Source organism: Colletes latitarsis, chromosome 11 (assembly GCF_051014445.1).
Source record: "Colletes latitarsis isolate SP2378_abdomen chromosome 11, iyColLati1, whole genome shotgun sequence".
Lineage (NCBI taxonomy): Eukaryota > Metazoa > Arthropoda > Insecta > Hymenoptera > Colletidae > Colletes > Colletes latitarsis.
Window position 1 is genome coordinate 5,464,083 of NC_135144.1, and position 27,465 is coordinate 5,491,547.

The 27,465-nt window shown below is 32.0% G+C and overlaps 2 protein-coding genes across 6 annotated transcripts in view; both read left to right on the forward strand.

The window, feature by feature from the left end:
* Glurib (Glutamate receptor IB) overlaps positions 1–27,465 on the forward strand; it is a 999,595-nt gene that overhangs the window by 787,299 nt on the left and 184,831 nt on the right. The gene's annotated exons all lie outside the window — the stretch shown is intronic.
* Positions 1–27,465, forward strand: part of LOC143347975 (adenosine receptor A1) — a 397,642-nt gene that overhangs the window by 28,402 nt on the left and 341,775 nt on the right. The window contains exon 1 of one of the 5 annotated variants that reach the window (XM_076777687.1): positions 17,362–17,655. The exons of the other annotated variants lie outside the window; for them this stretch is intronic. The gene's annotated coding sequence lies outside the window, so the exon portion shown is untranslated. Of the gene's footprint in view, positions 1–17,361; positions 17,656–27,465 lie in introns of those variants that run through there. 5 annotated transcript variants of the gene reach the window in all.

Consider the following 27,465-nt stretch of genomic DNA (forward strand, 5'->3'; position numbering starts at 1 on the left):
CTAGTTTATCATAAAAAAGGCGTCCATAAAAACGAAATATAATAGGTCACATTCTTGACAGTTGCGGAACGCGGCTGTTGGAATATTTGAATTTTAAATTATGTCGTTCGTATTGGCTGTGATTTGCAGTGACCTAGCGAGAAAAATATTTTACTCGCGACGTCGCATATTCGGATTCACGGACGTGGAAAACACATCGATCGTAGTATTTACACGACGCCCGTGGCTAATGAGTTAACGCTCACTCTGTGGACACTGTTAATCACTGGGAATGGTTTAAAAATTATACAAATTGTACCATCAATTTTTTGAAATTGGTTTCAAGTTTAAAGATTCTACAAATTGTATTATAAATATTTCAAAAAATGACCGTACAAAAGGTTGAACATTTTTCTGAAAATTCACTGATATGTAACTGCGTGGTTCATAATACTATGGATTCAAACGGTAAAACATTAATTTTAATAATAAATACATTTTAATTCGTTGAGCACAACTCTATGTGCATAACATTTTTAATAATACCATATTGAATATTTTGGGTGCACTAATTCGATACGGATAAATTGATGAAAAGCATGTTTTGTTACATAGGTGCAAATGGCTAAAAATCGTGCATTAATACTCTCTATATGTTGTTTTAAGAATTTCATCTGAAAAGATATTTGTTTCCTTGAATAACACAAAATAGTTACAATTCTTCAAAAAGTCATTTTGTACCAAGGGTGACGTTACATACTGGAAACTGTTGTATTGTGGATAAAGATGCTTTTTAGTAGCAAGTTTTTGCCTCCAGAGCAATAATGCTTGTCGTGAATGAGTCAGCAAATTGCGACAGAAGGTCATTCAAGTCTGGAAAAAGTTACAAATTAACGACCCGTATCTCCCAAGCAATGTTGAGTTGTAGTTCTTTTGGAAACACAACTATTACAGTTTTCCACTTGTACAGAAATATACGTTTTATTTATTAACTATGGACAACTCTTTTTATGTTCCATTATAAATCCTCATCCATTTATATTATAAATTGGATCTTTTGAATTCATAATTAAAGTTTTTGAGAGTAAGTAGTTCCAAAATTAAGATGAAATTAGAAGAATGTCTACTGTGTAATTATTGTACCTAATTTAATTAAAACCTAACAATGCGTTGAAACTATTAGGTAACAGTCATTAATTTAGTATTTCGTTTGATAAATGTCGTTGTATTACAAAAGAGAAAAATAAGCTTAAAATCTACCTTTTACTACAATTAGGTAATGTCTCCATTTAAAATATGATGACAATATAAAAATTTCTTTTAAGTACCTACTTAAATAAAACTATCTTTATAAGAATGAAGATCATTATTTTCATTATTATCATTATTATCATTATTTTTTAATTCTCGTGTCCAGATTAGTTTCAAAAACAAAATTATTATTTCTCTGTAAGTGTATCACATTTAAAGAAGATGCAAAGTTAACAATTTAAAATTTATTTCTATTACATATTGTCAAAAATGTTAAAATTTGTTTTTCATTTTAAATGATTTTGTTTGATGCTCTACGGAAATGTTGGTTAATACTTTTTTGTAAGTATCATGAGCTCTACTTCATAAATATATTTCAATGAGATACATTCACTATTGTAGGAGTTACGGTCGTTTGAATATAGGACTATTTTTATGTGGTTCTTCTCACTTTACGGAGTTAAGGAACGACTTTTCGAACATTCTAAGAATTTCTAAATATTCTTCATCAAAATACGTGTTGTTTACATTTTGAAACATTAAAATCCTTCAATCTGTTCAGAAGTTATGGGTTTCTTAAACATACGCATGAAATTTGCATATGTGCGTAGGATTTCGGGGGTAATTGATCCCTGCAATCAAAAATAATTGCTTTGTTATTTATCAACGTTGTCTTCGTAAACGGATGACACAAGCAAAAAATGGAAGACAAAAATGTTTTGTTATTCTTTTTATAAAGAATATGACAACAAATATTAAATTGCAAAGGTGATCTTAATCTTTTGCAAGAACATAATCGTGTTACAATATTGTTCAAGGTCACACGAAATCAGATTCGAAAAATAAAACACTGTTTTAACTTGAAGTATCATTATAGCATTCTACATTGTATAAAAACAATATGTTACACTTTTGTGATTATAAATGTATAGAATTTATGAATGGACATTTAGCGCGTCGCATTTTGTACAAAAAGAATTATGGAATCTATTCCATTTCTACTTGTTATTTATGTCATTTGGTCATAGATAGAGTACTGGGCAATAATAACGCGAATATACATATACATATTTGATTTATCAATTTTGATATCCAAATTACATTCGAACGTACCAACTAGAAAATGGCATCTTGAACTGCTATCTATTTTCTAATGGGTAATTTCATTTATACGCTTCGTTTATAGCGAAATGCGATCCGAACGTTTACCTTCCTCCACTTTAGCAATTTGGAAGGAGTCGTTTACCCAAATTACATCGTAACGTTTGTAGTAGGGCGTTTTAATACACGCATTCCTGGCGAAGCTACGCGTTTCTTGTGTTTGAGTAATTCTCCAATATTTTGTGTTCCGAGAATTTTTATTGGACAATTTACATACCGTTTCCATACGACTGTTGCCATTACGGTGTTCTATATGGAAGTGTTTGCAAAACAGAACTTCCCAATGTGAATTTACGTAACATAGCATATCTGGAATCATTCTGTTCGATTTTCTAAAGCCGTTATATTCAAGAAGTATAGTTTCTGTAATACTTTAATTAGACAGCAATTCCAAAGGCGGTTGTAGCTTTGTTGAATAAACTGTGCAATTCAACTTTTATTCGAATCAAGCGTAAACGTCGGTAATTTCAAAATAAACAAGTACAGCCAACCAACGTATAATACGATACTATTGGGTTGTTAGGAAAGTAATTTCGTTTTTCTCCTTCGTGAAAAGGAACAATTTTCTTATAATATATAAATATTTTATTGAATTGTGTACTGGTCATTTTGGACCAACATCTTTTGTCATCTTCCTGGTAGGAGCATGCTTCTATGCTCATAAAATATTTGACCTTTATTTATAAAAAAACTGATGCAAGTGATTTTTGACAACGTCGCTTTAAGTAAATTTTTGTATCGTTTAAAAAATTTTTTAAAGACCGGAACAAATAATAATCCGATGGTGCCGGATTTGGCGAGTATGGTGGGTGTGGTAGCACATCCCATCCAAACTGCAATAGCTTCTGACGAGTTACTAAACTTGCGTGAGGTCTGGCATTATCATGGTGGAATCCAAATGTCGAGCTTTGAAACGAAACCAAGTTGTTTCATGTGATCACAAACGGTCGAATTCGACAAATTTAACCTCTTAACAATTTCTCGTGTTGTTATTCGTCGGTTTGCTTCAACCAATACCTTCATTTCGTTTTCGCCGGCTTTAACTGACCTTCCAGAACGTGGGCCACCTTCGATAACGAAATTTTGCGAACGAGTTTTGGTACTGCCATTCTGTTAAAACATCTTCTCCATACACGTTACACAATTTTATTCTTGCTTGAACAGCATTCTTACCTTTTTGATAATAAAAAAGCAAAAATGCCGAAAATGCAGCTTCTGATTTGCCATATTTGACTGGACACCAAAGGAACACAATTGCACAGAAACAAACAAAATTTTTTACAAACAAGCCTTGAAGTGTCAGCTGTGAAAAAATATAATGAAAATACAGTTTAGAATAAAATTGGCTGGTTAAAAATACAATTAACGTCTCTGTTGGTAAGAAAACGAAATTACTTTTCGAACAACCCAATATAACGTAGCATTTTTACAACACGAATTCACTTTAATACTATTTTCACCGCAGTTTAACGTGTATCTATTTCGACCAAAACACGTCTTTTGATACATTTCCATTTGTATTATATTTGTATTATAATCTTTAAAGAAAAAATTTAAAAAAATAATTAGAAAATAATTTTAAATTGAAATTTTAAAAGATATCTTTCGATTGTTCGTGTCACGCTGGAAAGAATTTCCATTTCAAAAACTGACCACGAGAATGGTAATCAACATTGGAAGTTAAATTTGATACAAAGTTTCTGTTAAGTTTGAGTTAAAAAGTTATTGAAGAAGTACAATGTAAAAATAAAAATTATCTTCCAAACATGAATATCGATGATCGTTAAATTTAATTTAAAAGTTTACGAGATCTTTGTATTTCAAAAGTCAACATACTCTGCAAAATTGTACAATTTTGCATAAGGTTCATTCTCTTGTATTCTTGGTATAAAATAAAGTTGCACATAGAAGGGAAACGTTCTCGGGATATTTAAGAAGACTTTTGCGATACCTGTCCACGGACGACACCTCTTCAACTTCACCGACGAACAGAGTGAAATCGAGTTCGAGAAGCAGAAGCATGAAGCGGAAATAAGGCGACCCTTCCTCCGCCAAGCCATATTGTCAAGTATTTTCATTGACAAGAACGAAACATTCTTAGTAGCTGTAATCTCCAAGCGAAACAACTGGCTGTTAGCAGTCGGTATGTATCGTTCTTCTTCACCTGTGAACCAACGACATGGAAACTTCCGTCGTAACAATTTGACGTATTCGCAGAGGCCATTCTTTTGTGTCATTTTAACTTGCAACCCGACACGCCGCAGTTCCCTGTACAAGAGGAAGTCTGACTTTCTTTGGAAGCGCCTCGGTAGCTTGCCGTCAAGTGGAAATCCATTGTTTCTCTTCGTTACTTGGTCTCGTTTCTCGATTTACAAAAGTCTCTGGTTTTTCGCTCGAAAATGGCCGACTGTCTGGCAACCTTTGCGTATCGATGGGGTCGATTCACCCCATCGACTCGCGGACTTAGGTCCGTGATTTAACCGCAGAATCGACTTGGTTGGTGGAAAAGTTCCAAGAACGAGAACCCCCACATTCTACTTACGCGACTCTTACGATCTCGGTCACATGTAGCGAAAAATTTGAAACATTTTACGATTTCACGGTTGTCGAGCCACGTTATCTGTAACATCGTCGTTGCTTAAAGTAGCGAATGATAGTAACAAACGTAGCAAACAACGTGTTTTCACTATCACCCGGAAATCCAAAGAACCATGAAAAGAAGTCATTACGGTAGCATATTAAATATCCAAAAAAAGACATGCGAATGATATATAATTCGAATTAAATGAAATGGAACAAACGAATAAGTGAATATATGAACGCGAATAATTTAACAAATTGAATACTGCAGAGTCCGTTTACGAAAGATGGAGGGAACAGTATATTGTATGTCATGCGAAGTATAAGAGAATGATTATTATTCAAAGTATAAAGAAAAATCAAGAACGGAGAAAACGACTATGAAAAAGCTAAAAAAGGAGGTATGAATACGCATAGCAGTGAGATGTTCTATAGAGAGGTACCCAGAGTCAAAGGTACAAGCGTGGTAAAGCATCCTGTAGATAATGATGTCTATGTAAAAAAAGAAAAGCTTTATTGCAATCAGTTTTTAAATAAAGCTTGCTGGTACGAAGACGCCTTTTTTCACTCGAACGTACAACGTATTCTGATGAATATTAAATATATGTTGTATGTTTAGAGAGCTTTAAAATAGTCCAACAATTTTCGGTTGGACTAAATTTCACTCGTTAAAAATTGATAACAGGGTGAAATATTATTAAATCGAATGCCTGGTGAAGGCTAAATTTTCGTTAATAGGGGTCACGATATATCTCGATCACGATATATCGCGTATGGAGAATATGTGAGTATATGTTATTGAGATTAAGTAACACATATCCGAGTCAGAAAGACTTTATTAGATTTAATAGCATATCGTAGGCCACAAAAGCATTCGAACTGTACATTTAACATTAGTTAATAGCAACAATAATTAAACTAATTAAACGTTTAGTATGAAGTTGATCCTCCTTTTACTACAAAAACTGTACTACAAAGAGAATAATCCTTATTAACATATTGTTTGGCATATTTGAGACGTAATATTTTAGTTTTCTTTGCTGATATATACTTTTCTTCTCTAAACTCGTGCATTAAAACCGTGTTTTCTTAATAATCTTCGACATGTTCCGGTTGAACATTTTTTTTAAACTGTGTCATCACTATTGCTGCCAATTTTGATGCACAAGTAAAGGGATTATTTTTAATTTCCCGAATCACTATCCTTTCTTCTCTCTCGGTTAACTTTTTTGGTCAACCACAGCAGTGTTGATTTGCAATAGTTTCTTTGTTATTAAATTTTTTAAGAATATGATGAACCGCGGAGTTACTCCCATCTGTAATTTTTGCAATTTCATTCATAGATTTTCCTTCTCCTTACCATTCCTTTATCAATTCTCTTTCTGACTTACTTGTTTCTGATTTTAAATAAATTGTGAGGCGAGTTTTGAACAGTGTTTCTGTTAGACCAACGATGCATGAACTGAGTAGTGTTTATTTATATTCGCTGCTGGCTAGAAATATTATTAATACGACGATTGCCCTTACAGTTCGAACACTTTTGTGACCTACGATATGCTGTTAAATCTAATAAAGTTTTTCTAATTCGGATATACAGTGGATGTAAAAAATATTCGTAGTGACTAATTATGACTAAAATGCTGAATAATAATGTTTATTAAACAATATTTTTTAAACAAACATATTATATGTATTTTTCAAAGTCTGTAGAACAACAATGTCAAATAAGCAAGAGAAATATTCATATTGTTTATATGAAATGAACGCGTAATAAGTATTCGTACAGTTACAGTTTATTACACCTATGATTTAAATTTTGTTGTGTAAATACCGTGTAATTGGTTTCAAATATAGCTTAGTTATACTAGTCGGCTTACAAACGTTGTCTAAAATTGTAGCACAGACATACAGAGCAGTAACCCCACTAAATAGTAATTATAAATATTAATTAACAATCATTTATTGTTTATATTACAAATGTTTAAATTACTTGTACACTTGATAATGACAACAGAACTATACGAATATTTAGTACGCGTACATCTCTGTCATTTTGTTCATTTTTCTTGATATATATATAAGCAATATAAATATTTTGTTTTGTTTATTTGATATTGTTGTTCTACAGACCTTGGAGAATATATGTAACATGTTTGTTTAAAAAATATTGTTTAATAAACATTATTATTCAGCATTTTAGTCGTGATTAGTCACTGTACGAATAGTTTTTACACTCACTGTATGTTATTTGATTTCAATAAAATTTTTACATGTCATTCTCACATATTCCCCATATGCGATATACAGGGTGTTCGGCCACCCCTGGGAAAAAATTTTAATGAGAAATTGTAGAGGCCTAAATAAAACGAAAATTAAGAATATCAATTTCTTGACTGAGGCTTCATTAAAAAGTTATTAAAAAATGAAATTAAAAAATTTCAAATCATTCTGAAAAAATTATTTTTAGATGCAGGGTTCAATTACAATCATTTTTGGTCAATACCTATACCATCCAAATCCTACGCAATTTCGAGAAAAAAATTCTTTGCCGAAAATATAATTTCTGGCCAGGTATGCTTATAATATCATAAATCATATAATGCAAATGTTTAAAATATCATAACTTCTGAACAGATTGGAGAATCTTAATGTTTCGAAAGGCAAACGACACATATTTAGATGAAGAATATATAGAAATCGCAAAAATATTCGAAAAATTGATCCTTGACCCCGCAAAATGAGAAAACCCCCATAAAAAATCCCATAAAAATGGTCCGATTTTCAAATGAGCATAACTCCTACAATAGTAAAGGTATCTCATTGAAATTTTTTTCTAAAGCAGAGCCCCTGAATACCTACAAAAAAGTATTAAACAACTTTTCCGTAGAGCGTCAAACAAATTTATTAAAAATAAAACAGGAATTTTTAAGAAAAATCGAAGGAGGAAGGTGCCTAAATTTTTTGGTGAAAAAAAAAATTTCAAATCGTTCTGGAAAAATTATTTTCAGTTGCGGGGGTCAATTACAATTACTTTTCGTGTATATACCTACCCCCGAAATAGTACCCAATTTCTAGAAAAAAATTTAGTACGGCCGGAACTTGAAACGTTAATAACTTTTTAACAAAGCCTCCATTAACAAATTAGTATTCTTGATTTTCGTCTTATTTTGGCCTCTAGAATTTTCCATTAAAACTTTTCCCAGGGGTGACCGAATATCCTGTATAATTCATGCATTTACAACAGCTATATTTAGGCAAAGTTCGAATACAATTTTTTTGTACCATTTTACTGTTTCTCGCAGAGGACTACAATATGAAGCCATTTGAGCGGAGACATCCATATAAGACGTTCCTTTATTATAATTCACTATAATCTTTGGTTTTTTTACAATATTCTCTCTTTTCTGCATAACCACAGTTTCGTCAGAATGCTTCCTTGATAATAGAAGGTCATTACGCTTGTCCTTCCATTTTAATATTGTTAATCCATCATTGCTTTCCTTAGCAATATATTCATGTCGCTGTAATTTTTTTTCAAGTAGATGTTTCGAAATTCCGCGGCGATGTGAATAATTTAAGTAACCTTTGAAAATAAATGACGCGTCCCACAATATATCATGTTTGGAATTCCAAACACCCAGCTTCAGTAAAGCAGTAATTGTCGCATCAATGACACACGAATATGTGACTGATCGAAACGCGATATGCAGTTACAACAAATTCGAGTAAAAAAAAAATGACTACCACGCCGTGTGAGGCGTATACGCGTCACGATCAAATAAATGCAGCAGTAATAGTATTAAGATGTCCATAATTGACTGCATAATAAATTTAAAAATATTCTTCATTTTCAAAAGTTCAGCGTGGGGCGCATGCCCCCCACGCGGCACAGAATGTGTTAAGGAGTGATTTTAGTACTTCAGTGTGAAATTCTTCAAGAAAAGAATTATCCTTTGTATACTTCATTATGTTTTACATTTACACAAAGCTTCGTTTAAATCATAATCTTCAATTTCGAGTGCTTACATTATTAGTATTTTTCAAACTCGTTTCACGTGTGTTAAGGACTGATTTTAGTGCTTCAGAGTGAAATTCTTCAAGAAAAGAATTATCCTTTGTATACTTCATTATGTTCTACATTTACACAAAGCTTCGTTTAAATCATAATCTTCAATTTCGAGTGCTTACATTGTTAGTATTTTTCAAACTCGTTTCACGTCTAAATTAAAGGATATCTTCTTTTTCGCATCGTAATCTTTGACAAATCAGTTTAGTGGTTAGTGAAAGGTATGTAAGTGCAGATTCCGATCTACATAAAGTAAAAATTCATTCTGTATGCTTTTTTTATTATTTAAAATTTCTTTTCGTTGAATATATTTTATCATTAAGTGAAATTGAAAAAGAAAAGCATCGGAGTTCTTACATAAATATAAGAATTTCAAATTTGCAAGTATCTGCTTTAATTGTTGACTATCCATTATAATGTATCGCAAAAATGGACAGGTGATTTACGTTAAGAATTGCAATTTCACTTAATTTACACAATGTGCTAGCTAAAAGAAATTTTTAAATATACAAAGATAAAATAAATTGAAAATATTTAACGAACCAGTTAGCTATTACATTAAAGTACATAATGTATGTGTCTTAAAAATTGGAATGTCATTGCATTCACGTCATTTTGCATAGCATTCACGTCCGTGAACGTATTGATATGGCGTTTGTTCGATATTTTAGTTTTTATCATACATTTTTTGCAAAAGTCTATGAGATAAAAAACGCAAACTTTTAAATTTTTATTAGTCACACAAGACAAAATAATTGGTATTCAAAATTAAAGCATATAATTTTCATTTTGAACACAACCAATAAACGAACTTAGTACATTTCGATTATATTATTATTTCCATTTGAATGGAATACATGTTCACGAATATACGCTTCATAATCATGTATGCATGTACGTTTCCCCTGGGGATTAAAGTTTGTATCAAAATTACATTGCATTATACATGTATGACTTTGACATCGATAGGAGTTGCAATAGCGACTTGAGTTAGTTTGAATTGTATTTGGATGTATGTTGAAACCGATTCCCGAAACAGAATGTTCGGATTTCCCTGTAATTAACTTGCCACTTCGACAAGTTTTAATGAACAAGAACGAAACATGACGTTAGCTACGTGACGTTATGAAAAAGAAAAGAATTATATGTTACAATGAAAGTATTTAAACTAATCTGTATCGCGTGTCGATACATGAAATCTGTTATAATTTAATTTTGACGTGAAACGAGTTTGAAAAATACTAACAATGTAAGCACTCGAAATTGAAGATTATGATTTAAACGAAGCTTTGTGTAAATGTAGAACATAATGAAGTATACAAAGGATAATTCTTTTCTTGAAGAATTTCACTCTGAAATACTAAAATCACTCCTTAACACATTCTGTGCCGCGTGGGGGGTATGCGCCCCACGCTGAACTTTTGAAAATGAAGAATATTTTTAAATTTATTATGCAGTCAATTATGAGCATCTTAATACTATTACTGCTGCGTTTATTTGATCGTGACGCGTATACGCCCCACGCAGCGTGGTAGTCATTTTTTTTTTACTCGAATTTGTTGTAACTGCATATTGCGGTTCGATCAGTCACTTATTCGTGTGTTATTGATGCGACAATTACTACTTTACTGAAGCTGGGTATTTGGAATTCCAAACATGGTATATTGTAGGACGCGTCATTTATTTTCAAAGATTACTTAAATTATTCAAATTGCCGCGGAATTTTGAAACATCTACTTGAAAAAAAATTACAGCGACATGAATATATTACTAAGGAAAGCAATGATGGATTAACAATATTAAAATGGAAGGACAAGCGTAATGACCTTCTATTATCAACGAAGCATTCTGACGAAACTGTGGTTATGCAGAAAAGAGAGAATATTGTAATAAAACCAAAGATTATAGTGGATTATAATAAAGGAACGTCTTATATGGATGTCTCCGCTCAAATGGCTTCATATTGTAGTCCTCTGCGAGAAACAGTAAAATGGTACAAAAAAATTGTATTCGAACTTTGCCTAAACATAGCTGTTGTAAATGCATGAATTATACAGGGTGTTCGGCCACTCCTGGGAAAAATTTTAATAGGAGATTCCAGAGGCCAAAATAAGACGAAAATCAAGAATACTAATTTGTTGATGGAGGCTTCGTTAAACAGTTATTAACGTTTAAAGTTCCGCCCGTACTAAATTTCTTTTTAGAGAGTGGGTACTATTTCGGGGGTAGGTATATACACGAAAAGTAATTGTAATTGACCCTCGCAACCGAAAATAATTTTTCCAGAACGATTTGAAATTTTTTTTCTCGCCGAAAAATTTAACCACCTACCTCCTTCGATTTTTTTAAAAAATTTCTTTTTTATTTTTAATAAATTTGTTTGACGCTCTACGGAAAAGTTGTTTAATACTTTTTTGTAGGTATTTATGGGCTCTACGTCAGAAAAAAATTTCAATGAGATACTCTTACTATTGTAGGAGTTATGGTCATTTGAAAATTGGACCATTTTTATGGGATTTTTCTCATTTTGCGGGGTCAAGGTCCAACTTTTCGAATATTTTTGCAATTTGTACATATTCTCCATCAAAATACGCGTAATTTGCTTTTTTAAACATTAAAATCGTCCAATCCGTTCAGAAGTTATGACGTTTTAAAGATTCGCATGAAAATTCGGGCAGACATTTCTGGCCAGAAATTATATTTTTGGTAAGGAATTTTTTTCTCGAAACTGAGTAGGATTTCGGGGGTATGTGTAATGACCAAAAATGATTGTAATTGATCCCCGCAATCGAAAATAATTTTTTCAGAACGATTTGAAAAATTTTTTTTTCCGTCGTAAAATTTCACACCTTCTCGAATTTTTTTCTAGAAAGTGGGTAAGATTTCGATGGTATATGTATAGACCAAAAATGATTGTAATTGACCCCTGTAACTAAAAATAATTTTTGCAGAATAATTTGAAATTTTTTAATTTAATTTTTTAATAACTTTTTAATGAAGCCTCAGTCAAGAAATTGGTATTCTTATTTTTCGTTTTATTTTGGCCTCTAGAATCTCCCATTAAAATTTTTCACAAGGATGGCCCAACACCCTGCATATGGCAGTCTTACAAATCAAAAAATAACAAGCCTCGAATTTCGAAAAAAATTAGCCATGAATGTGATATCTTGTAATAATAATAATAATTCTCTACCTATTGGACCAAGAAGAAATCGTCATGAAATTAAGAAAAAGTAGGGCAACTTTAATTCGGTAAGAGGGCGCAGTAAAATTTGTTACGAAAAAAACTTTAAAAATTTAAATTCTCAATCGGCAAGAAACTGTACTGTAAAAGTTGCAACATTCTCTGATAGTTGTGTGGATAAATCACATTTATGTTTGCCATGTTTTAATAAAGTTCACCGTAACATCCCTTTGTGATTGTATACAAACTTGTCACATAAATATAATATTAAACATATTTCAATTAAAATGTTTTATCTTAATATTATTTAATTATTATGTGCGAGGATGCGACTCGCTTAGTAGAATAATGTTCAGCCAGGTATTTGTTAAACAAATTCCTAGAAAAATAAATTTATTGCTTTGTTGTGTTATACATCTTGAATTATGCACCCTTTCCTTGATAATTATGATTTTTGCACTATTTTAATCATTGTAAGATATACGCCAGAAATAAAATAATACAATTCTAAAGCGTAGGGCGTATATGCCCCACGCGGCCTGAACGGAAAGTCTTCAAAAAACGATCTTGCACGAAACGTGTTAATCTTTTTAGTAAAGCTATAATATAAAAATTGATAAATTTAGACCATCGAAATATAAAAGAATATAATTTTGTTTACGTTTGATTTCTTGGAGAATAATTTTTTACATTTATAAAGATATTTCGTCGTTCGGAATACCTTATTTCTGTTACACAAATGGAAAACATGGGGGTTGTAATAACGTTTCTTGCATTCGAAGTCCGAACGTTTTGCTGGATTCTTTTAGTACGATTGAAAGGGAATCTACGAGTTTTCCAGTTGCAGGAACCACAAGCAGAATAATGTAACTATGCATTGTTACTGAAATGTCCCGAACTACTGCTTCAACCATTTTGTTACCCTTACCTGCTACTATACGACCAGAATGCAGTTCGAGTTTAAGATTGCCTTCGTCAGCATTATAAACATGCTCCATAAATTTCGATTCGACGTTTAACGTTGGTTAGAAAGGTTGTAGCCGTCTCCTTTAAGGTTGCAATATCAGTACTAAAGCTACCTGCGATGAATTTATTCATTTTACGAGACATAATGTTACACAATTATTTTAACTTCATAATTTGAGTTGTGAAACTTTCAAAATTATCCAACGAAGCTATTGGTATTTGCTTCAAATGTTCAATTTCGCAAATCCATGTCACGATTAATGGTTTTTACATCACTAGTTACACGAAATTGATCCAAGACTATATCGCGATAGTTGTAGTAATTTCTCTTGTCGATTGTCTCATTTTTTCAAACATTGCTTCCACCATACACATGTGCTATTTTGTTCTACGATCTTCTATCATCTTTTTGAGTCATTTAAATATTTCTTTAGAATAAAACTCATCGCTTTAATTATTGAAAAATTCAGATACGTGTATATTTATTTCTTCGGTACTTTTGACCGATTTTCTAGTGAAAACATTTTTCAATTTAAAACAACACTTCCTTTAACAAATATGAGAGACGATTATTATTCATTATTACTTTATTTCGTTATGTAAAAAAAAAGAAAGATTTCCAAGAAAGATTTGTTTTTTGCATACTTCATTATGCTCTATACAAAACATTTAAATACAAATTTTTTGGTTGAAGTACGTTTTGTGTAAAGAAGTTCTTCCACTGAAATACGTCATTTTTAATTCGATGATTTGTACAGGGTGTTAAAGAAAACATTCGGAGATTCTAGTACATACAATAGACAACTAAACATTATTAAAGTTAAAGCAGTTTCATATGTAACTAAATTAACTTTCTTGTACCTCGTTTAATACGTTAATTGCCATGGTGACCTGCATTTCGATGCAACAACGTATTTAAAAATCATTTTTGAACGAATTCTGATGCTAGAAAAATTTTTAAATAAAATTTTAATTTCAAAGTAACAAGTCCATCATTAAATTATTGGATATTTTTAATTTGAAAAAATGATGGCAGTTAATGCGTTAACCTTCGATTAACAATGATAGTATAATTTCTTTACAAACATACCTTATTTTCGGAAAACGTACTGCTCAGGAATCGCAGATTTAATTGAAAATTATTTACGATAATTGACTTACAAATCATACAAAATAATGCTTGTAGATATAACGCAAAATGGATTCAACGTAATCAGAGTATGCTACTAAAGAATAGTTGGTTACAGATTGGCTTATCGTTTCCAATTGATCTGAAACCCTCGTTACACGATAGGAACTCTAGTTCACTGTAGCTTCTCCGTAGGATCCTAACAATCGTTTCAAGCCCGTTTGAGATGCAAATCTTGGTCGTCAATGTGCTCCTTGTGTTACCCTACTCAATATGCTTCTCCATGGTGCATTTAAACTCGTATACGTGCTAGAGATTGATTAATCGTTCAGTTACCGCCATGAAATTATTGAGTTTGAGCTGCCCGTGTACAATAGAAATCCTATTGATTAAAGTAAAGAGGCATATGACCTTAATCTGCAGAATAAAACGAGTTTTACATTTCGAACTCGATGCAACGTAAAGCATAAAACAGATTCTAATACTTCTTCGAATGTACATTTTTGCATAATTTGACCTAATTCGTCGTTCTTCTCTAATTTCACACTCTTCTGAATTGCCTTGGTCGCTCATTTTCTTTTTATATTTTAACAGTTTCGATCAATTGTGAACTTTCCAACACAAGAAAACAATAACAAAAGTTCATATAAATATGTGTACTATTTGATCTGGTTTTCAAATTAGAGCTAATTTTTTCTTGAACATATTATACAATAAATGACCTCCTTGCAGGTCAACATACATCTAAACAACATACAATCTTTCCCTTCCTGTTTGTCAAGGTATTACTTATAATAATAAGCCTACAGTCGAAGTTCGTATCAGCCATTTGTAGACTAAACAAACTTCCTATTTTCACACACGACGTATTTCAATAATTTGATACCTAGTACTCTAATGTTCACAGGAAGTATTTACAGAATTAAAATACAAGATTCAACGTCAGGTACTGGGCTCTGTTTGTAAATAGTTGAGTGGAATTAGCTCAACTATTTTCATCTTTCGAAGGAATTATTCTAACTTGAAAGTAAGGTAAAATGAGACATGTTTATATGAACTTTTGTTATTGTTTTCCATCCATCCATCTCTGAAGTGGATTCCACGTGTTACAGGATATGCCACATACAGGGTGTTTGGCCACCCCTGGGAAGAATTGTAATGGAAGATTCTAGAGGCCAAAATAAGACGAAAATCAAGAACACTAATTTGTTGATGGAGGCTTCGTTAAAAAGTTATTAACGTTTAAAGTTCCGTCCGTACCGAATTTTTTTCTCGAAAGTGGGTTGGATTTTGGGGGTAGGTCTATTCCCCAAAAATTATTATAATTGACCTCTGCAACCAAAAATATTTTTTTTAGAACGATTTGAAATTTTTTAATTTTGTCGAAAAATTTCATACCTTCTCGAATTTTTTTCTAGAAAGTGAAATAAGATTTCGGGGGTATGTCTATTGACCAAAAATGATTGTAATTGCCACTGCAATTGAAAATAATTTTTCCAGAATAATTTGAAATTTTATTTTTTCGTCGAAAAATTTAGGCACCTACCCCTTATCGATGTTTCTCAAAAATTCGTTTTTTATTTTTAATAAATTTAGTTGGCGTTGTACAGAAAAGTTGTTTAATACTTTTTTGTAGGTATCCATAAATTCTAGTTCTCCTCAAAATTTCAGTGAAATATATTCACTATTGTAGGAGTTATGGTCGTTTGAAAATTGGATCATTTTTATGGGGTTTTTCTTATTTTACAAAGTCAAGGAATAACTTTTCGAATATTTTTGAACTTTCTACATATTTTTCACCAAATTACGCGTTGTTTGAATTTTGAAACATTAAAATCGTCCAATCTCTTCGGGAGTTATGATGTTTCAAAGATTCACATGAAATTTCGGGGAAGCATATCTGGCCTCACATTAGATTTTCGGTAAAGAATTTTTTTCTCGGAAGTGCGTAGGTTTTCGAGGTATGTGTATTCACCAAAAATGGTTGTAATTGACTCCTGTAACTAAATATAATTTTTTTAGTATGGTTTGAAATTTTTTAATTTTGTCTAAAATTTTCAGTACCAACTCGAATTTTTTTCTCGAAAATGGGTTGGATTTTGGGGGTAGGTCTATTCACCAAAAATGTTTGTAATTGCCCCCCGCAACTAAAAATAATTTTTTCAGAATGATTTGAAATTTTTTAATTTAATTTTTTAATAACTTTTTTATGAAGCCTCAATCAAGAAATTGATATTCTTGATTTTCGTCCTATTTTGACCTCTAGAATCTCCTATTAAAATTTTTTCCTCAGGTGGTCGAACACCCTGTGTAGCTAAACTAGAAACTGTCTTAAAAATTTCTGTTCCAATTCGAACACCATGTTTTTTTTTTATTACTGATAGTATAAGTGAAACGTGTAATTTGAATTATGTATTTATCTTTAATATTTGCGTCGTGTGATAATCGATGTTTTAGTTAATTTGTGACTCTTCAGAAGTATACAAAATTATTGTAAAGGTTGTGTATCAATCGTTTAAAAATAATCTTGAACAAAATGAACCGATATTGGAAGGCTTATTTCTTTTCAAAACTAGTTTTTGTTTTATATTTGCATTAAAATTGTCCAGCATATCGACGAATATCCAACGTGCTCCGTTAAGTTACGTGAACAAAATATTTCAAATAAATGCCATTTGCTACGGCACAAGCGCGAAGGAATGTGAACGAGGCCATTTAAATCAGAATTGAACGTTTTTGTTATTTATGGATATGCGAAAAATTGCTTTGGGTTTTTATGCCGTTCGACGGATAGAATTTAAATGCAGACGCAATATTCTTTTGAAAAGAGTTTTTTTAAACATTACTCGTTGAAAAACACGCACGGAATATTGAAAAGTAAGTATCGATTTTATGGCCCGTGAATAAATTTCCCCTTACAATGCTCCAGATCTAGGTGATGTTTGCTGTGGTACGAAGTTCAATCACGACTGATTTAATTACGAGCGTACATGATCGAGCACCGAATGCCTATCATTACAGTGCACGTAACCACCCAATCTCATCTTCTGCATTGTATTTCTGCCTTTGAGTGGTTAACTTGGTGTGTTGCGAATTAACGTTAACTTCGCTTGACTTGGCTCCTAAATGGAGAAAGTTGGTACGGAATTCTAACAGAAATTTAAAATAGAAATAGGGAGACCAATTCATAGTGAAATAGAAGTTTTTAGAGTTTGTCTAGACCTGTGTTTTCCAACGTGGGTGGTAACGCTCCCCTGGGGATCGTTAGCCTTTTAGGGAGTCGTTAAACTTTTAGAGGACGTTTGGGGCACTAATATTTTAGGTCGACTGCAATTATTGGTAAGCTCAAAATTAATTTTATTAAATATATAAATCATTTATCGTTACACAGTGTTGCTTTCCAGTAAAATGTATTTTAAAATAAGAATTTTACTAAAACTTTTGGGTTCTTAAACATAGTTAAAAAACAAAAATACACGTTCGGTAGAGAAACAGTATATGAAAGTTTGATCTCAAAAATTTCATTACATTTTAAGAAATTAACTCGAAAAATACTCTTGAAAATATTTTATTTTTATTAACTTTTACGAATTTCAGAATTACATTTTAAAAATTGTACAGGGTGTTCGGCCACCTGTGGGAAAAATTTTAATGGGGTATTCTAGAGGCCAAAATAAGACGAAAATCAAGAATACCAATTTGTTGATGGAGGCTTCGTTAAGGAGTTATTAACAATTAAATTCAAAAATTTCAAATCGTTCTGGAAAAATTATTTTTGGTTGCGGGGGTCAATTACAACCATTTTTGGTAAATACACATACCTCTGAAATTTTATCCACTTTCGAGAAAAAAAATCGAATAGGTGCTGAAATTTTTCGACGAATAAAAAATTAGTCAAATCACTCTAAAAAAATTATTTTCAGTTGCGAGGGTCAATTACAATCATTTTTGGTCATTACACATACCCCAAAAATCCTACGCACTTTCGAGAAAAAAATTCCTTACCGAAAATCTAATTAGGTGCCTAAATTCGACGAAAAAAAAAAATTTCAAATCGTTCTGGAAAAATTATTTTTGGTTGCGGGGGTCAATTACAATCATTTTTGGTGAATAGACATACCCTCGAAATCCTACCCACTTTCTAGAAAAAAATTCGAGGTGTGAAATTTTTCGTCGGAAAAACAAAATTTCAAATTGTTTTGGAAAAATTAGTTTGGTTACGGGGGTCAATTACAATCATTTTTGGTGAATAGATATATCCCCGAAATCTTGCGCATTTTCGAGAAAAAAATTCAGTACGAGCGGAACTTTAAACGTTAATAACTTTTTAACGAAGCCTCCATCAACAAATTGATATTCTTGATTTTCGTCTTATTTTGGCCTCTAGAATCTCCCATTAAAATTTCTCCCAGGGGTGGCCGAACACCCTGTATATTTAAATATGTAATTAAACTTTTAGAAAATGGAAGAAAGATATCTATTATAAGATAAAATGAAAGGAGCACTAGGTTGAGAAAAGTAAAACTAAACATGAATCTTCAAATGCTTTACTATTTCTCGTACTTAAGATCACTAAAGGATCGTGTCACCAAATATTGTTGTATTTGTCTCAGCATTAATTATAATACATTATATTTGGACATTGAAACTGTGCATAAACATTCTGAAATACTGGTGAAATTTTTCTTCATCATCAGTAATTGTTTTTCTTCGTTGTTCATTAATAATTATTATTTTATTCAGATAAGGAATCATTTCACTTGTTGCGAACTTATTAGGTTTAAGTGACGTAGTCTTTGTGAAATTATATCATTTTAATACGTTTGCGGATAGTAAAAATTTTAATGAGCTGCAGAAATGGACAGGTGATTTACGTCAAATGTTACAATTCGACTTAATTGGCGCAATGTATTAACTAAAGGAAATTTTTAAATATACAAAGACAAAATGAAATGAAAATATTCAACGAACAAGTTAGTCATTACATTAAAGTTCATAATAATTTCAATAAATACATGATAATGTGGCATATTTGAATGTTATAGCATTCATGTCATTCTGCATCACAATGATGGGGATTAACAGAATAATAGAATTCTATTTGTTAAATCCAAAATTCCTCGAATCGAGGTTTCATTGTCTTTCTTCTTTTTATTTGATTTAGTAGAATAATTGAAGGGACGGAATATCCGTTAATTCTCAATATCCGTAAAATAGCGTTAGTATTACTATTTGTCACATACTTAATCAGATTATATACTGTGGAGCATAATTATAGCACCATTACAATTTTCGAGAGTTTCGGAGTATTAATTAATGATTGTTAAATATTAATAGTACATATTACGCAAATCAAGCTAGTTTTGCAGCAATTGCATAATGTTTTTCGACTTTATCTCGATACACACGCGAATCACTTCAGTCATATAAATAGTTTCTTTGAATTTTTCTTTTAAATTATAAAAATCTTAAAAATGTCAGTGGTGTTATAGTTATGCTTCGCAGTGTTTATTATTCAAATTTACAATAGAAAGAATGATAAAATTATGTTGTTCGCGAAGTAGCAGTTTCTCAAGGTCGAAATAGTTATGTAATGGTACAGATTTCATGCTCTTTTAACGATAAAACTTAATAATCGCGTATGAATTATGGATTATTGGGGTTTCATTGAAATGTCCAGACTTCCCATGTTGCAATACGATTAAGCCTCGATTTACATAGGGGCCCAATCACGACACGATCACGAACCGGAATATTATTCAATGCTCTTCAAACAAACCTAACGGAAATCAACGTTCACGTTTCAATCACGTTCCATCGCGTTGAATGACGCTCGTATGCAGCATGGCTGTGCACCGATTAAACCGCTGGTGTAAATTAAACCTAATTTCTTCCTGTTTCAAGAGGATAGGATCACAATCAATATATCTGTATTTCCAGATGGCCAAGAGATGGTAGCGTTTCCTATTTGTACTTGTAACGTTACCATTGAAACGAGATCTTATTATTACTGTTGTAACTGCTGCCCCTTCTGGTAGGTTAACATGAACCACAATTTGTGGTTGATCTCGTTCGCTTTAATCGACGAAAATCATGGGCGGTGCATACGGCTCGCTAGTTTGGAATGTTAATCTCCGAAATTTCGTGGCTTTGAGGCGTAATGAAGAGTCGCATTTGATCTTCATCCAATTATCAGCATTATAGCGTTGCAGCCAGATCGTTAAGTCATAAACAATCAGTCTGTATACTTCACCTTGTTAAAGCGTTCGAGGGCAATAAACATTTTACTGAGTTGCAAAAATGGACAGGTCATTTATTCTTTAGCCATTACATTAACACGGAAGCCGTCAATTTGACGGATGTCAGATTTCATATTTAAAATTGCAGAATGAGTAAATATTATTTTCTAACAATTTATATTGAATTTGTTTGATGGAATGATATGAATGCATATACTAATTAAACGAAAAAACTTTTTTTAAGGTAACCGTCAACATGAAAGGTATCAATAAATATACATGCGATCAATGCCCGCAAAACTAGTTTTAAAGTGCATAATAATTTCAAAAAACAAAAACTATACAGGGTGTTCGGCCACACTTGGGAAAAATTTTAATGGGACATTTTAGAGGCCAAAATAAGACGAAAATCAAGAATATCAATTTTTTGACTGAAGCTTCATTAAAAAGTTATTAAAAAGTTTCAAATCATTCTGAAAAAATTATTTTTAGTTGCGGGGCTCAATTACAATTATTTCTGGTGAATACATATACTTCTGTAATCCTACCCACTTTCGAGAAAAAAATTCCAGTAGGTACTGAAATTTTTAGATGAAATTAAACAATTTCAAATCATACTAACAAAATTATATTTAGTTATAGGGGTCAATTACAAGCATTCTGGTGAATAGAGATACCCCAAAATCCTACGCACTTCCGAGAAAAAAAATTTAATGTGAGGCCAGAAATACTTTCCTGAAATTTCATGCGAATCTTTAAAATGTCATAATTCCTGAATGGATTGGAGGATTTTAATGTTTCAAATGGCAAACAACGCATATTTTAATGGAGAATATGTAGAGATTATGAAAATATTGGAAAAGTTGTTCCTTGACCCCTTAAAGTGAGAAAAATCCCATATAACTGGTCAAATTTTCAAACAGCCATAACTCCTACAATAGTGAATATATTGCAATGAAATTTTGGGAAGAACTAGAGTTCATGGATACCTACAAAAAAGTATTATACAAGTTTTCTGTATAGCGCCAACCACATTTATTAAAAATGAAAAAAATAATTTTTAAGAAAAATCGACAAGGGGTAGGTGCCCAAATTTTTCGACGAAAAAACAAAATTTCAAATCGTTCTAGAAAAATTATTTTCGGTTGCGGGGGCCAATTACAATCATTTTTGGTGAATAAACATACTCTCGAAATCCTACCCACTTTCGAGAAAAAAATTCGAGGTGTAAAATTTTACGACGAAAAAAAAATTTTTCAAATCGTCCTAAAAAAATTATTTTCGGTTGCAGAGGTCAATTACAATCATTTTTGGTTATTACACATACCTCCGAAATCCTACTCAGTTTCGAGAAAAAAATTCCTTACTGAAAATATAATTTCTGGCCAGAAATGCTTGTCTGCATGCGTATCTTTAAAATACCATAACTCCTGAACGAATTGGACGATTTTAATGTTTAAAAAAGCAAACAACGCGTATTTTGGTGTAGAATACGTAGAAATTCTAACAATATTGAAAAAGTTGTTCTGTAATCCCGTAAAGTGAGAAAATCCCGAGAAAAATGGTTCAATTTTCAAACAGCCATAACTCCTACAATAGCAAATATATTTCAATGAAATTTTTTTCTGGAGTAGAGCTTATGGGTACCTACAAAAAAGTATTAGACAACGTCTTTGTAGAGTGTCAAACAAATTTATTAAAACGAAAAACAAATTTGTAAGAAAAATCAATGAGGAGGTAGGTGTCTAAATTTTTTGATAAAATTAAAAAATTTCAAATCGTTCTGGAAAAATTATTTTCGACCGCGGGGGTCAATTACAATAATTTTTGGTGAATAGACCTACCCCTGAAATCCGGGCGGATCTTTAAACGTTAATAACTTTTTAACGATGCCTCCATCAACAAATTAGTATTCTTGATTTTCGTCTTATTTTGGCCTCTAGAATCTCCCATTACAATTTTGCCAGGGTTGGCCGAACACGCTGTATAATTCATAATGTGGCTTATAAATGAGCCGTTTATTTTGAAAGTAGCGTAAGTCCGTTTATGTTCGAATCGAGATATTGAAGGGTTTGCGTTGGATTAAATTTAAAAAGATGGGTAACAGATGACATAGTAGAATAATGTTTTTGGGTATCTAAGAGTGTCAAATTTATCATCCCAATTAGCATAATTAACATTATTTAGAAATAATATGTTTTTGTTGACTATGATTGGACTTACGCCACTTTCAAAATCAATGAAATGACGTTTTCAATTCTTAAGAAAGCACAAGTCCATAGGAAAACTAAATTTCCCTTGAAATAAACATAAATGTATATACTTTTATGTTATAAAATCAAAAAAATATTCAACTTTTATTCTTTGTTAAATAATTTTTACATTAAAATTACTATTGTTTTATTAATTATTATTCAGTCTTCTCCAGTTTGTGTATGCGGGAGGAATTTAAAATAACTATGGTGGTATATAATGTAATAAATCCATTAAGGTCCTTGTATTTTAGGTTTGTGAGTGGTCTCGTTCTTTTTGTATAGTGGTGCCAATTTAATATTATTAAAGTTTTTCGGGCTTCCCTGTTGCAATAGTAAATCCAATGTTTTGAATGGTGCATCCTCGTTTGTTGTCGTTTTGTAGAATAACTTATATGGATCGCTTCTCAAAAAACTCATCCAACATATTTTAAACCAATTTACTCATTCATGGCAGTATTTTTTAATCTTTAAAAAGTCGCGTTTCTGTCTTTCTGTGGTCAGGCGCTGTTCTGTGTTTATAACAAATTCATTGCACATTGATAATTCAACTGTTACTTTGATAACACTATGCAACAAAATAAAAAAGCTGGGACCTCATAAAATTTTATTGCATAATATTTCCCATATCCATTTGAAACTCTCACAATGGGACTTACGTCACTTTCAAAATAAACTTTTTTATCACTTCATTAACAGGCAAATTTTCGTGTTACAAAATCTTAATGATTTTAAATATATTAGTAACAAGTTGCTTCAGAATGAAACGATCATGTAAAAATGTAACTATTAAGGTAGCTAACTCGGTTTTTTGGAAAATGGACTTACGCCACTTTCAAAATAAACGGCTCAAATTTGAATGTTATAGAATTTATGTATGTCATTTTGCATCACAATGTTCACGTCCGGTTACGTGTTATCAAAACAAAAAAGGGTAAATAGATTTATTATACGATCACTTTTCCCTATTACGATTCGTTTTACGTCATTATTAAAAATTGTATTATTGGTGATAATAAAACGTGAACGGTGACGTGAAATAAAAAATCTAGCCAATCGAATGTAATGGAAAAAATGTCTCTGTCGTTGATAACGGTTACAAGCGGCTGAAATAAATTCCACACGTCGATAATTATTACGAATAACCGAAACAAATTTTTCTTTTATGTTAATATCTTTCAGACGCGTTGGTTTTTGAAAAATTTGCCAATTCAGTAACTTTTGTTAATTGTCCACGTTCAACCGTGTATTTTTGTGTTTACGAATATTATCTTGGGAGAGCGAGCGTTTGAATATTGAACAATCGTATATTGATTGTTTTATTATATTAACTAGTAATGGATTACCAAACAGATGACATTACGTTTTTGGAGTGTAAAATTGGTTTAGGAATAGAAATTGATGGTTTATGAGCGTCTAGTCATCGAGTAAATCGACGTCGATTGCCATACATTATTCATTTCTTGTTGCAGCGGCTCGTTAAAATGGCGTTGAAACAGTGAACCGCACGCATCGCGTTGTTGATTTTTCCATTTTTCATTGGGCAAACGAAAACCTCGCTTTTGAAGCTCTTTGATTTTAACGACTATTGTTTCTCTCAAATACTTTTACGTTCATCACTACCAAAATTATGGAATATTTTTTATAAATAAATCTTCTGACGACGTACAATTTTATTTTCGTTGCTAATAAATGGCTTTCTCCTTGAAACTCGTGCATGTAAACCATCGTTTCCTAATAATTGACGACACAATTCTGGACGCACTTTTTCTGTAACAGAGTAGTCACCATAAATTGTGATGTAGAAACGAAGGATTTTGTTTAATTTTTCGTATATTAATTGTCTTTTTTCTCTTTCAGTTAGCTATTTTGGACGGTAGCTATTTTAAATTCCCAGAACGGAGTTTATTCATAACGTTACCTTGCGTATTTCATTTTTTCTGAATGAATAGTAGACTTGTTCAGAGGCTGACGTAGTTTGTGAACAGTCCCTTAGCTAACTTACCCAAAAATGAGAAGAATCAGTTTGATTCGTGGTACTAGTGACTGAGCTATACCTGCCATTGTTATATAGGTATGCGACCGGTCGAAGGTTACAGACAAGAATCAGCAGTAACCCTCTGCAGTAAAAATTTTTTATAAAACGGTCAGTAAATAGTGAGAATTCGCTCCTTGTCAATGGCTTAACTGTTAGAAACATACCTGGGTTTTAAAGCCATTGGTCACTTCTTTTATAGGTTCGTAGACGTATTCAACTTCGACAAGGGCGAGAGTTTCTTGGTTTCTTAGTTCCTTGTTGTCAGTATTATAATTTTAGTTGAAACTTGAGCACACGTTCATTTCTGCTGCAGAAGTTTAAAATGATAAGGGTACCTATGGATAGGTATGTATCTTAGAATTCTTTTACGATACTGAAACACGACTAGTGTTACGAAAATATTAGACGTATTGTAGTCAGGGAGGTAGTGAACATTTTTTCTACGTCATTTGAGCAAGTTTTATTTATGATTTCTAATGTTATATTAAAAGAAACGATTAATGAAATGACAGTCTGGCAGCGCACTTTTAAAACGTCACGTATCAGTACCTTCTTAACAGTAAACCTACCACGACCGGTCAAATGAACGTTTTCTAATTTTCGTTCAGAATTTCTAACATAGAATGTTATTTTAGCGCCATTTTTCTATTTGTATTTCTCTTTTTTTATTTTTATTGTTTGTTTTCTGAGAAGAATATGTAGTTTGTCTTGCCTACCATGATCGGTCATCTGATCGGTTGAAGAATTTATACTTTTTTGTGAAAAACTGGACAAAATATGGTATCAAATTTTAGTTAGCTTTCAGTTTAACAACACGTTTTAAAAATAGTCAAACTTTACACGTGTGCAGTTTCGAAATTACTACTGTTTTCTCCACAACTGAGCCACTGTTAGAAGTGGCAAGGCCTCACCTTTAAAATGATTTTTGTTTAAAATAATTTTTAAAATTCCACTCTCCGTCTTGTAAAAATCTATTAAAAGATACTAAAACTTCAAATGCATGCAATTCTGAAATTATTAGTGTTTTATCCATAACTAAGCCATTGTTAGAAGCGACAAAGCTTCCATTTTGAAATGATTGTTGGTTTATGTCGATCTGACTTTCCGTTTTGGAGATATCGTAATTTAAATGAAAGGAAAACTTTTAATTCGACTATCTCTGTCTCTGTCTAACGCGTTGGACCTCTTTCTCGCACGTGAGTCGTGACCGAGTGACCGACTGACGTAGTATTTCCAAGGATTTACTATTTCTTAAAGTAAACAAACGGTTCGAACCCTTATACAGGGTGTTCGTCCATCTCTGGGAAAAATTTTAATGGGAGATTTCAGTTATCAAAGTAAAACGAAAACCAAGAATATCAATTTCTTGACTGAGGCTTCGTTAAAAAGTTATTTAAAAATTAAATTAAAAAATTTCAAATCATTCCGAAAAAATTATTTTTAGATGCAGGGGTCAATTATAATCATTTTTGGTCAATACACGTACCATTGAAATCCTACGCACTTTCGAGAAAAAAATTCTTTACCGAAAATATAATTTCTGGCCAGAAATGTTTCCTCGAATGCAAATGTTTAAAATATCATAACTTCTGAACGGAATGAAGGATTTTAATGTTTCAAAATGCAATCGACGCGTATTTTGGCGAAGAATATGTAGAAATTCTAAAATTATTTGAAAAGTTGTTCTCTAACCTCGGAAAGTGAGAAAAACCCCATAAAAATGGTCCAATTTTCAAACGACTATAACTCCTACAATAGTGAATGTATTTCAATGTAATTTTTTTCTGACGTAAAGCTTATGAGTAGCTACATAAAAGTATTAGACAACATTTCGGTACAGCCTCAACGAAATTGATTAAAAATCAAAAACGAATTTTTAAGAGAAGACAGGGGGTTCTTCGAAATTAAAAAATTTCAAATCATTGTAAAAAAATTATTTTCGGTTGCAGGGGACAATTAAAATCATTTTGGTGAATAGATATACCCCCGAAATCCTGCACAGTTTTGAGAAAAAAATTCAGTACGGGCAGAAAACGTTAATGCGCAAGATTTCGGGGGTATGTCTATTCACCAAAAATGATTGTAATTGACCCCCACAACCGAAAATAATTTTTCCAAAACGATTTGAAATTTTTTTTCCCCGTCGAAAAATTTCACACCTTTTAGAATTTTTTTCTAGAAAATGGGCAGGATTTCGGGGGTATGTCTATTCACCAAAAATGATTGTAACTGAGCTTCGCAACCGAAAATAATTTTTCCAGAACGATTTGAAATTTTTGAATTTAATTGTTAATAACTTTTTAACAAAGCCTCCACAAACAAGTTGGTGTTCTTGATTTTCGTCTTATTTTGGCTTCTAGAATCCCCCATTAAAATTTTTCCCAGGGGTGGCCGAACAACCTGTATAAAGGGTGTTCCATGTAACTAGGAAGAACTGTAACAAATGTCATACATTTTGTTCCGCCGTTGGACTAGAATCGTAGGTCGTCACACCCGATATCGTCTAATTCGATCGGAGCAAATTCAATGTAGGGACAGACGGTGAACGATTGCAATTTAGTCGCCTGGGGAAGCAAAATAGTGTTAGAAATGCACGGAGCTTTCGGAAACATTGACTGCG